Below are 13,432 nucleotides of genomic sequence, written 5' to 3'. Positions count from 1 at the left end.
TATCCAGCCTGGTTCTGGTTTCCACTTTAGCAGGGGGATCTCATGTTCATTGTTCCCCTTATTATAATGGGAACCAGTCCATGATGTATAAGGCTGGAGCTGGTAATGGATATTAGGAGAATACGCTTTTTTTTTTTTTACATTACTTCTAACTCATTCATTTCAATGGGTTCTAATAAACGCTGGGAGCACTACTTAAATGACTAGGCTAATGAAAGAAATGGGGAAAGATCTATCAACCACAGGCATATCGCAACTCTATATATACACATTTTAACATCTATTTTGCACACAAACGCACCCAGTGGGTAACTAGCCTTAGTATTCATACCAGTTTCTGCTCTGTTAATAAAGTAAATGGTCATGTGACTTCTCTACACGAGTATGAAACAGCAAGTACACAAATTGAAGATGGTTGTATCTCACAGCAGGTATGTGAGAGCTGTGGAAGCACAAACGGAGCTTGGTCAGGAGAAGTCCTTGCAAGCATAGATATTCTTTGAAAATAGACTCTCACATGCAAGTGATAAGCTTCCCAAGCTTCCATGAGAAAAAAAGGCAATAAAACTGAACATGCCCCCAATTTACTTATCAATGTCATACCCTAGTTTATAGCAACTAGTCCCTAAATCTGTAAGACCTGTCATTTTGGATGGGAACAGAAATTGCCCTTTCCAGTGGAAATATTTTGAAAGCATCTACATTACACATACTTGCCCACTCTCCTGGAATGTCCGGGAGACTCCCAAAATCCAGGTAGGTCTCCTGGACTCCAGGAAGAGTAGGGCAATTTCCTGCATCTGCCCACTATGAAGTGGGCAGGATTTGGAGCCTCCATGATGCAGTTTTCTGTGAATCACCTCTTTTTGGCCCTTTCCCCACGTGCGAGTAATTGCGTTGTGGGGGCGGGGCTAAAAAGACATAATTCACCTACCCCTGCCTCCACATGCTCACCTCCATCCGGGACCTCCCAAAGGCCAACATTGAAAAGTTGTAAAGTATGACATTACAGCAGGATTATAAATAGATTTAAAGCCAAGATATCCAGCTGATAAATAGAAACATTTGCTGCAAGTGGAGTGGAAATTACAAGGGGTAGTGGTTCATTCCCCCCCCCCCCTCCTCTCTTTATACATGTCCCAGTCGGCCAAGAGTCAGTCAGTGAATCCTGGCCGACCAGGCAGCATCCACGGCCTGGTCTCTGCCAACAGGGATATATATGATGTATATATTGCGCTGCCAGAAAAGAGAAAGGGACGCTAACCCCACCCCGCCACCCCTAAGAAAATCCCTAGGCCCCTCCCTGTTAAGGGTTCTATCTGTGAAATACTTTGTTAAAAAAAAAAAACAGAATTAATCAGTTTGTAAAAAATTTAATAAAGTTAAGTTAAACAAAGAAACTGTACAAAGTAGAAAAAAAATAACTATTTAAAAAATAAAAAAATCCTTACTTTAATAACAAAGCATTTTTTGTTCTTAGTAATGTGCAGTTTTTTATGGTGAAGTCCCCAAACCCAGCAACAATTTCCTTGTTTCTCTACAGGGCAGCAACCCATTTATTCTGGCAGAGCACACGTCTATCTATATTTAGGTCATATTAACTCCAGAACTAAGTTTCATCACGCTGCTTTGTTCTTTCTCTAGAAGTTTAGGAGCACATAAAAGGTGTAGCTGCTGTCTGTCTTTGAGTTCTATGTAGTAGTAAGGGACAAATGCAAAGGCCATTTACACTACTGTATGTGATCAGGGCCCCCACAGTTTTTTATTGAATAAAGACCTGACAATTACAACAAACTAAAATTCCATCACACTACTTACTTTTAGGTCCAAGATAATATAAAACCATTTATAGGAACCTATAACCCCTATTCCTGTAATTTCGTTGCAAGTATTGTCTTAAATATGGGGAACTAAACATTGTGAGCTAAAGTTTTCAGGTATGTTGGAAGACGGGCAATGTTATTGCCTTTTTCCATATGCATTAAGTGCAGTAAGTGCATGACTAATGTCAGACAGAACTGGAAAGGGCGAATCACAACTGAATGCTGGCTAAAGGAAGTTATCCTATGTTAACCATGCATCGATCCATGGAAAGGCTAGCTGACCAGACAGTGAAGCATACAATAAGAGCATTTACACAGAAAAACCCTGTATTACCAAAAAAATACAACATATCCCTCTAAAATTATTTACATATTCTATAAACCGCTTATGTTCAAACCAGACTGTAGCTTGGAGGTACTCAAGAAATAGCAGTACAAGAATTTACAAGTGCTTTTATTATATTACCATAAAAATTCCCAGGCCAATTTTTACCATGATAATTTCATTAAATACATTTGTCTCCAAAAAATTAGTCCCCTACCGTGGGAATAACATAGTTACATAAACAGTTGCAATTGACATACATTTGTTGGGCTCCCAAACTGGGATCAGTAAATTGGCAAGTTAAATGCACTTACTAGTTTTAGGATTTTCCTTACCGTGTTACCAGTTTACCAGTTATCATGCACTTAACTTCAGTCATTTTTATTGATTTCACTATTGACATGCAATTGTATTTATTTTTGCCTTGTATTCCTGTCTCTCTTGTTGCATTGTTACTGGTTATATATTTTTCTGTGTTGCATGCTATTGCTTTTTTCAATAGTTATTTATGTTTATTTTGATATTAAAATAAAACAAATAATTGCAAAAAAACGAATTTCAGTACAGCAATCTTTTACACATCTTAACTGAAGCAGCATCATAGGCACACATAAGAGGATTACAGTTGCATAAACTCCTTAGACTAGACATACTGATTAATGTATAAAGAAAGCCTGAAGTAATTGCATCTCATTTACTGAAAATAAAGCCTATGTCTCTGATAATTGTAATATACAAAAAGTTTACATAGGTAAAGTACAATTTCCAAAAGAATACACAATTGCCTTAACTGGCCTCTGCTGAAGAATCATTAAAATAACTGCTACATTTTCTAGATAAATGGCCCATAGTTAAGGACCATTATTTAGGTTGTGAATCTGAAGGACTGCTGTGAAAGTGAAGACTAAAACGCATCCCCAAGTTGAAGATGAAATACAAATGCATAACCTTGGAGAACAGCACAAAACAATAATCCATGTGTTTGGACGTCCCAATGGGCATGCTTGGTGCAAGTATCAGTAAGCAGAAGCACCATAATACCAGGCAGGTGCTGTCTAGAAAAGATTGTCCTTCCATGTTCTCTGCACCAATAAGAAGACTGGAGAGAGAAGAGGCCACTAATCATTTTGGAATAGTCAGCCATATCAAGAGCTCTGCATACCCCTGGCATGCGGGGAAGGGTGAAACGAAATTGCTCAAAATGAATCGTGTAAAAGCACATCTTTCAAAGAGCATCAGAGTGACCCAGTAGGTCAGATGAGATCAAGATAGAAATTTCTGGCCAAATAAATATGTCGTCCAAATTAACACTTCCCACACCTCAAAAAACACCATAGCTACAATGAAGTATGGTGGTGGTATACTTTGGGCAATTTTCATTAGCAGAGCCTGGAGGCCTGGTGCAAAATACAGGGAAATTATGTAAGAGAACCTGTTTTAGTCGGCCAAAAAAAACCTGAAGCTTAGTCGAAAACCCATCTTTCAGCAGGACAATGATCTCAAACAGAGCACCAAATTAATACTGGAGTGGCTCAAGAACTGTGTCCTACAATGGCAGAGTCAAAGCCCTCATCTCAATCTAATTGAGAATCTGTGGAACTATTTGAAAAAATGGAGTTCTCAAGCATCATCCAACTAACCTGCAGAAAATGTACCGAGAATAATAAATGCCACAATTACTCCTGAGCAGTGTGCAAAGCTGGTACATACTTAGCCCAAAATACTTCAAGCTGTTATTGCTGCAAAAGTTTGCTCTATAAAATATAAAAGTCTGGCGATTCAATACTTACACACAGCATATTTCAGTTTTTTCTTAAGATATTTTTGAAATATAAAAATCAAGGTCACACAATAATTTCGAGTTTTAGTTCTCTGAAGTAAAAATGTCACAGAACAAAATTTCAGTGCAGAATCTGTTATTCAGTTAACGACAGAATTGGGTCAAGAGTCTGAATACTTCAAAAGACACTATATATTATAGAGAAACAAAATTTCATTGTCCAATGACTTGTACAAAACAGGTATTTATTTCACAAAGTAATACTGAAGTTTAGGACAATAAAATATTTGGCACAGATAGGGATAAGGGGCAAAAACTGAATAGTAAGAAAGTCCTGTCACCAAGTTTTCTGAGGTCAAATGATTGCAGAAGGCACTATAGTCTCTATGTAGTGTCATGCATAGAGCTCTGGCACTGGTGGGGTCATATAATACTGAATTTTTACAGATAACACAGCTCTGTTCCAAAACAGAGAAGAGGTGACAGGGATGAGGGGAAGGAACAGTGCAACTGGTCTCATGATACTGATTATTACAACCATGCATGCATGCCCCGATATCAGGTCCAGAGTTGTGTACAGTACACACCAGCTAGGAATGACACAGACAGAAAGCTGTGGGGAGGAGTCTAAGTTACTCCCAGTATTCATCAGAGCCTGCCGGAAAGGGGGGTGGATTGGCTACATGCAGAAACCAGGTCGCAGCCCACTGAACTGACCTGAGCACTACAGGTAGCAGCACAAAAGGCAGAGTGGTCAGACCTGTCGAGGTCAAATAGGAACAAGCCGGGTCAAAAATCAGGAGTCAAGTAGTAATCAGGACACATGCTCAGGAGCTGAAACTCTGGCAGGGAATTGCAAGCAGAGCAAGTTTAAATACTGTTTGGAAGTTCAAATCCCCGCCTCTTTGATGACAGGGATCGCCTGATTGCATCTCAGTGAAATTGCAATCTGTATCTTTCTGTTCACAGCGTGGCAAATACAACTGAGTCCTGCATATAAATGCAGGATTCCCGACACCAGACTCCTCCTCCACCCCAACAGACAGTAATGCATACAACAACATTGTTATTGTATGCTGAGGGCTGGACTGGCCATCTGGCAAATGCCAGAAGGGCATGGGACTAGATGGGTGGAGGGACCAGCGTTTACATTCTTCTGGAATCTTTCCATGCCAGCAGTCTGTGCAGCCTAATAGGCTAGGGCCGGCCCCGACATTGTCTGGCTTCCTGGTGGCTGGCTCCTCCCGAGGAACCAGCCACCTTACTACAGGTGCTACACAGACCAGCCCATGGCTGCTTCGTATCCCCCTCTTCCTTCCTTATTCTCACTGCCTCCTTCCTTCTGTCACCTGCTCCCCATGGGTGCGTGAATTTCTGAAGCCTGACCGACTGCCTTTCTCATCTGAGTCTCCCTCCTAACACAAGTTAGACGCCATAATTAGGTATGTTCATATATTTATTCCTGAGCAATGTCTTTTTAATGACTTTTTAACATTCCTTTCTAGAACTGGGGGCACTATTGTATGGCATAATATGATTTGGGGACTTGATAGTGTCTTAGTATGAATGGAGGGCACGCACTCAGACATGAGGGATGTGTGAGGGAAGGGGGAGTATTAACATAATGTGGGAGGTATGCTATTAATTTAATGGTGAAGTATAGGTGGGAGCTAGTTATTTAATGGGTGCTATTTTATTTGTGGGGTGATGGTGGGGCAATTTAATTTATTGGTGTGGCAATTTAATTTAATAGTGTGGGGTGATTGAACCTTTAATTTAATGCTGGGGTGGTTTGGGACTACTAACTGAATATGGGTCTGAGTTTGGGGAGGAGGGCTATTTATTAAATGTGAATATGAACTAATTAATGGTTGTGGGAAATAGTTATATTTATTAAATGTAAATGCCATTTAATTTATTGTTGGGGCCATTTGGAGGGAGGGACATAGGTTTATTTATTAAATAGGAATAATGTTGGGGCTTTTAGAGGGCAATAGAAATATTTGTCAAATGTTAATACTATTATTTTAATTGTTGGGCTGGAGGGAGGCCTAATTATTAAACATTGCTGCTATTGATTTAATGCCAGAAGTGACTGGAGTTTTCTGAATTTTATGTAACCATATTTTTTCCCAAATGGGGCCCCTAACATTCCAGGATCGAAACAAGCAGCAACTAAAGACCAGCAGCCACAGGTGGTGAAAGCGACAAGAACAGGTAGGAGAGAGCAGGACTGTCTGCCAACTGCCCTGAATCTGGTGGGGCAGTCTCGCATTTGGGTGACTGTCTTGCTTTGTCAGGGTTTGGTCCAACAACAAGGACAGTTTGGAGGTATATCCTGCTTCACAGTGTACTGATCGTAAAGGCAGAGCTGCGTACACCTAACTGTATTGCACACAGTATTGCCTCTGTATTACTCTAACATTTGTCTAAAATGATAACCATGTTACATAATAGGGTCCCCCCACCCGAGCCTTAATCCAGCTCTGGTTAGGGGAATAGAACTGATAAATTCTCCCATTCATCGGGCAGGACACAGGCTGCAGAACAAGCCGAGGAGCTCCAAGTCTCACAAGATTTGGAAATCTCATGAGACTAAGAGTTTCCCTGCTCACTCTACATGAAGTTCCCACCCTGATGGATGTCTGCAGCACCAGAAGCACAGACAATTTATAGTGGGCTTGGGGTGTCATAATGTGCCTAAAGAGGGGTGGGCGTGATGTTACTGGGGAGGTCGTGATAAATGAAATGTTTTATTATAATATATGTATCAACGCTTCATGTTGACCATGTCCACAACACACTGTGGTCACATAATTTGCGGCACACCGTTCGTTTCCTACTCGTCTATGAATGAGGGCACCAAAAGTTCCCTGTACCTGGGCCTCAAATCTCTCTTGGTGGTCCTGTACATACAATTGTCTGATACTATGCTGCAAACAGAGAGTCAAGCTGCACATTAATACATTTGTATCTCATGGGACACCGTATAACAGCCTTCGTTTCCATAGTGACCACGGCAGGGATAGCGGGAGAAGGCCAGTGCAGGGCAGGTAACAGATAGGAGCCAGCTGATCCACTGAGGACTATAGTAACATATCCCAACACCCTGTAGCTCTCCAGCTGCTGTGGAACTAGACGTCTCAGTATACCTGCCTGCCTATTGTGGGGCATGCTGGGACTTGTTGTTCCACATAGACTAGAGAACCACAGAAGGTGCAAGGGGGCTGTTCTTCAAGCACACTTCTGTTTGACAGCAACAAGTTTTCATAGAGTCTCTGATAACGATACAATGAGCTTTGCAAAAAGTACTGTAATTAATTATTATTATTATTATTATTATTATTATTATTATTATTATTCGGGAACAGAGGTGGGCCTGTATGCTTTAAATGCCAGGATTGATTTTTTAGTCCCAATCTGACCCTGAACAACAAACAAGTAAACTATTAGATGCTAATAATTACCACTATTTAAAATAATTCTAAAAATGCCGTATTTAGCAGTGTGCTCCTGCAGCTCCAAAAATAAGGGAGTACTGGATCCCCACAATAGATTAACAGGAATCAACCAAAGAAAAGGAGAAATGGAGAATTACATTGTAAATAGATTTTTATTATAACAAAGTAAAAAACACACAATATAATAAACAATGTATCAATACTTGAACAAAGATGTAATAACATGTAATCACTTACAAATAGAACAGTTAGCAAAACATATTCCCTTAGCAACAAGTCCTTTAAATTATGGAGTATGATTACTAATGTTTTTCTGGATTATAAACATGCATGTTAGTATAGTTGTTTCAACAAGCTTTAGTAGCTCATTAGTTTTAATATTCAGTGCTGTGAAAATGCCTTAATACATGCTCCCACAGTAAATTTAGCTAATTCCTCCAAAATATCTGAACCGGAGAGAAATAAAACCACCATGTGCAGCCATTAGTATTTACCAGTCAGGTGAAACCTGCGGGTATAAATCTTACAGACAAATATATATCCAGAGCATTAGATGGTAGTATTGATGTCCCAGGCTTGTTGAGGACAACCCCAATATGAACTCACAGTAACCTACTCAAATCTATGGAACAAGGCTTTGTGCCCAAAATAAGTTTGCAAGCATTCCTTCATTTACATGATCAGGAAATACCCAGAAAGACCGTTTATAACCCTCTTAGGGGCGTATTCAATTGTCGGCGGAAACGCCGAAAATCCCGTGGTCTGCGCACGATTACTGTTATTACGGTAATGGTGCGCGGAAAAAACAGTTAATACAGTAATTTACTCGCTGGATTTCAGCTCGCAGCTCCCTGAGCCGCGAGCTGAAATCCATCTAGATTTTACCGTATTAACTGAACTAGTTTTAACGCCGCGGGACTTCTAAAGAATTGAATATGCCCCTTAATATCCATAAGATGGCCATGGCTTATGTTGATACATTGTTACAAGCTCAAACCCTTACATCTCTATACATTCCCTGTGTTAGGGATGCAGGCTTTCAAGACAGCATGGAAGTCTATCACTTTACGCTTTGGGGAAATGCAGCAAGTATTACTATATGGCAATTCTTGGAAAAAAACTGCTAAAATTGTGTCCAGCACTATTGATATTTTCATCAAGCACTGGTTTTACTGGCTAAACTGTTTCTGCTTGTATCATGTAACATGTAATATACTCGTGTGTCATGTTCTGAATGCTTCGATAAATCAAAAAAGTGATTTTAAGAATGTGGTACGCATGTCCCCCATTTCCCCAGAAGAGGCTGTTTAATACTCTTTATGCACTATGATCTCTCCTGGGAGGGCTTTTTCAACACATAGCAGCTCTCCCATTGCATGGCCATGAGATACCCAGCCCAGAAGAGAGTATTGTGCCTAAAGAGTGTGCTCTAATATATATGACCTCTTTGTGGAAATTGGGCCACAGAGAAACTCCTTATGAAATCAAATGACTACTGGTGACATCCAAGGCCTGTGCATTAAGGATACAAAAGTACAGTAAGTACAGTGTTCTGGGTCATTGGAGGGCAGCACATTGCATAGGTGCTCAAATGGCAAATATTAATTCTCCAATGCTGCACAACCCTGATGGTCCTGTAACAATAAGGAGACACCAACCCAGGTCCTATCCTTAGATATGCATAATGCAGTAAGCCTGTACACAAATGTTGTTTGACTTTCATTATCGGAATTCCTTAGAGGTGGGGAATTGCTGAATTAAGTATTTAAACTGAGAACATGTAAACATGGAAAATGTGCAGTTGACATTGGATGCAGAAGTGTTCTTGTTCTTTCTTGAGCACTACCATCAAAGATTTCAGAGGGGAGGGGTGCAGAAAGATGACAAAGAGCCACTGTATACTGCCATTTTCTGGACTGGGGTTGTGATTGCTAACCTGCCTAAAATCCCAGTAAGTTTGGCTGTTGTGTATAAAAGATGCTCTGTGCTGCAGAGTGCTGGGCTCAGAGTATAAACAGTTTTCTCACACAAGGCCTCTGTGCTGATCCATTCCTCGCCTGCTTGCCTTACTCAGGGAAGTGTGACACAAGCCAGGATCTATTTTAAACCCCCGTTTTAACCCCTCTGCTGCCACAGGATCCAAACTAATAATCAACAATCCAGAAAATCCTGCAGTTATAATACATCATGCACAAGGAAATATTTTCCATACTTGTATAGTACTTTGCAGTATGTCCATGAGTAGTTTAAAATGCTGCTGTATTGCAAAGGATCCTCTTTTTTTTATAAATCAGTATTTTTATTTCACATTTTCTATTCGCGTGTAAGTAAAATGATGTGCAAGTAGGATTCGTAGTCTAGCAACTTTTGAAAAATGTTTAAAGAGATACATTACTATGTTAAGGTAAACCTTCACACACATTAAGCTAAACTACCATATTTTGAATATATCTGACGTGTAATTAGCTTTAGCAACAAACATGTAGCATTCTACGCAACAGAAAACAGAGTACGGCACAAACAACATACCATGTTGACATTCCTATACTAGTTTATTATAGTATAGACTATATACACTAGTATAGACTGTGTGGAGCAAACTTGGGAAGTCCATTGATATTCTGGTATAGGCTTGTATAAACCATGCAAAACGTGGAAAAGCCCTTTAATACTCCTTCTTTTGCTGGCACACAATAATGAATGGATTTTCTGTATACATTCTAAAATACTCCAAAAGAGTCCTTTTTCTGTGATGGCAGTCAAAATTTTCAGATATTAAGATAGGTGTGACCTACTGGAATATGGTCATACCCATGAGGAGTGTGCGTATAGCTTTCATGGACAGACTATGGCTTGGGATAACCAACACCGGGGTAAACTTTGTCCAGATTTTTGATTTTTAAATGTTGGGAGCCATGTTCTGCAAATTCTATACCAAAATACCGCATAGTATATCCAACGCCTTAGGCTGTTGTAAGAAGGAGGAGGGGATGGCCCCTTTTATACACTGTAATTCACCAACAGATGCAGTAAGACTTTGCACTCTTATTCTGATTCTATTTTTGTTAAATGTACTAATAAAATGGAGCTAATGGAAAATAACACAAAACCTGTTTGTTCAACTGAAATGTCAGACCTGCTGAAAAGGAAAAACAGGCATTTTCCTATATACACAGAGAAATATCCTTTAAATAAAACAGTTTTTAATCCTAAAATATGCAAGTTTTAGTTTTTAAAACAAAGATTGCATCCTAATGTTTTCTTGTTTATTTTATATAGCTTTAGTCCGTGTTGGCATTGGGTTACAGAATGGACACTAAATAATAGTATAAGGTTTTGTTCACAGGAGTTACCTGCATTTTAAAGAGGGACTCACTTAATTTTTACATTACATGTTTACACAGTGTCTTTTGGTTATATATTAAAAAAAAATAAAAACAGAATTTTTCCAATTTTTACCACTACAATACCTTTTCTGTTATCACCATCTCCAGATAGCAATGCCTAGGACCCAAAGTTCCTTACATAGGCCACTGGTTCCTAGTGAACTGATAGGTTGCATTCTCATGAATATAGGTTGAGTTTACAAAACGGCTGTCTCTACTGTGCGTAAGCTAATAATGCTAACAAAACCAATACCAGAGATACATTGCTCTTGGACAGATGCGTAGATTTCTAACAGTAGTTATGCACACAAGATGGGACAATACGCCCCTTTCAATTTGAGATTGTGTGCATCATAATAAAATTGAATAAGCAGTATGTCAACTATACAGAGCAAATAAAATAGAAAAGAAAATGTATTGGAAGAGGCTCTTGACGCCTGAGACTGTTGGAAACTATGTCATAAGACTGGACTAAGAAAGCTCAATGTTTTGCTGCAGCAAGGTACACAACTTACTGTGCTTCTGCATGGAATCTATTTCTGGGAATACACTGCTTTCATCCAACTTAGAATGGGCTTACTATACACACTGTGCCTCAGCATGAAAAGGACTACTGCTAATACAGGGCTGAGCATGGAAAAAATTGCTGCACACTTTTCCAGTACAGACTGAATGGAAAGGATAATGGTAACCAGGGCTCCTTCATCCTGCCTGTACATTATGTAAAGCAAATACACAGGTAAAGGGTCTATTATTCACAAACCTGTTATCCAGAGAGTTCCATAAGTCAGAAAGGAGTTTTTTTTTTTACAGTAATTGTTGGTTAGCAGTGACAATTTTCACACCGAAATGATCATTGAGTGATGTCTCCTTCAGTCACCGTGGCAGCCTAGGGAGCAGAGGAGGTGATATTTAAATTGAAGTATATTTTATGCATAGTGCGCCAAATGATGCAAAACCCCTTGACCGGAAGGCCCCATTCCAGCAATTCAGATAACAGTTTTCCCACCTCATCATTGGCACTATGGGTTGGGTGACCCATGTCTCTCCATCTGCTAGAAAGTCATGCCGGATTAAGTAATGGTCACTTTTTTTTAGATACCTTTTGTCATTGAGACAATTTTTTAAGTGCAAAAAAGAGATACTGAAGAGGGGATTACAGGAAACACTCAGTCTGCACTTATTGCTGCAATATCGGTCCAGAGCACAAAGTGTTAACTTTGCTTGGCCAGGCCAGTGTTTGCACATAGGTGCTGACTGAAAGCTTTTGCCAGTAATAGGGCTTTTCACACTTTGATACATCAGCCCCCATGCCCGACACCAATATGCTCAATCAGAGGCCAAATTGGTGATTCTCAAAATTTATTTTACAATTCAGCAAAATGCTCCAAGAATGATTATTATTACTATTATTATTCTTTTATTTATAAGGTGCCACACAAAAGGTCTGCAGCACCACCAACTTCATTACGCAAAAGGTGGCATCAAACCATGTCTTCACCCTGCATTTCTCAGGAGCAAGGTGTAAAAAGTAGGCAATTATGCAATATCATATGCATTAGTATGAAGTCTAATTTCAACTGTCTTAGATTTGGAACCAAAACTTTGGAGGGATAAAAATGGGCGTTTTCACTGGCAACAGGACTTTTTTTTTAATATTCATCCCATATATACACCGAAGGGTTACCGCCAGATATAGCTATTTAACAAGAATACTTGTTCTGTTATCGCCATATTAAAATTATTGAAAAAATGCATTATTCTTTGCAACCATGTAAATAAATATTCTCAGCGTAGTCTGTATCCTAACAAGGATCACGTGCCTTCATTTAATTTTTAAGTAGTGTTTAACTTCATTTGTCCTCTCATCCAATTATTTGCTTTATTGATTCAAGGAACTTTATTCAATTATAGAGAGATACGCAGAATGGCAGGTCAATCTGATGAAGAGAACAAATATCTGTGCACACTACTTGTCATCCAGCAAGGCGGGCAGTACGGTTTTAAAACTACATACTTCAAAAACAGTCCTGACTCCCTAATGCACACTACATGCATTTACTAAACTCTTTTTCGCTCTGCTGTTCTAGCTAGTTATGATTCGGGACAAGTTGTTCTGTCCCATTCCTTTGGAAATCCTAGAGACTAACCATTGTAATTTACTTCACTTTATATTGAATTATAAAATGGCTTCTCATTAGACTGGTTCAGGGACAAAGACTTGGAACTTTATTTGATTTAGACCATTGGTCAATCAACCAGATCCTATCTAGATACAACAGGAAACGCTATAGTTTGGAGAAATAAATAAATAAATAAATATAGCCTATGAATGGAGCGTTTTCTCCTCCCATTCTGCTATATAATACCTCTACCTATGTGTACGTAATATTACAGTTTATCTTGCACTTATGGTGCTCAGTATTCACTACAAAATAAGCTGTGTTTGTGATCTGTCCATTGTTCCTTCAAACTGCTGCACTGTAGCAGTGTTTGACATAAGGATCAATCGATCAATATTTTGTTAAAACAATGCAGGGCAACAAACCATGGGTTAAACCACCCATAAACTAGAGATGCTCATGCTCTCCAAGAACCGAGCCCCCCCGAACTTAGCAGATCAGAGTACCAAGACGAGTCGGCACTTTCGCACGCCG

General features: G+C 39.4%; 1 protein-coding gene across 1 annotated transcript in view; it reads right to left on the bottom strand.

Annotated features, from left to right (window-relative positions):
• The window catches only part of ZNF385C (zinc finger protein 385C), a 245,946-nt gene extending 234,292 nt beyond the window's left edge, over positions 1-11,654 (bottom strand). The window contains exon 1 of the mRNA XM_075176927.1: positions 11,539-11,654. The gene's annotated coding sequence lies outside the window, so the exon portion shown is untranslated. The remainder of the gene's footprint in view (positions 1-11,538) is intronic.
• Between the last annotated feature and the right edge of the window lie 1,778 nt (positions 11,655-13,432).

Source organism: Mixophyes fleayi, chromosome 6, assembly GCF_038048845.1.
Source record: "Mixophyes fleayi isolate aMixFle1 chromosome 6, aMixFle1.hap1, whole genome shotgun sequence".
In the NCBI taxonomy this organism is placed as follows: domain Eukaryota; kingdom Metazoa; phylum Chordata; class Amphibia; order Anura; family Limnodynastidae; genus Mixophyes; species Mixophyes fleayi.
This window is presented reverse-complemented; position numbering and strand designations above follow the sequence as displayed.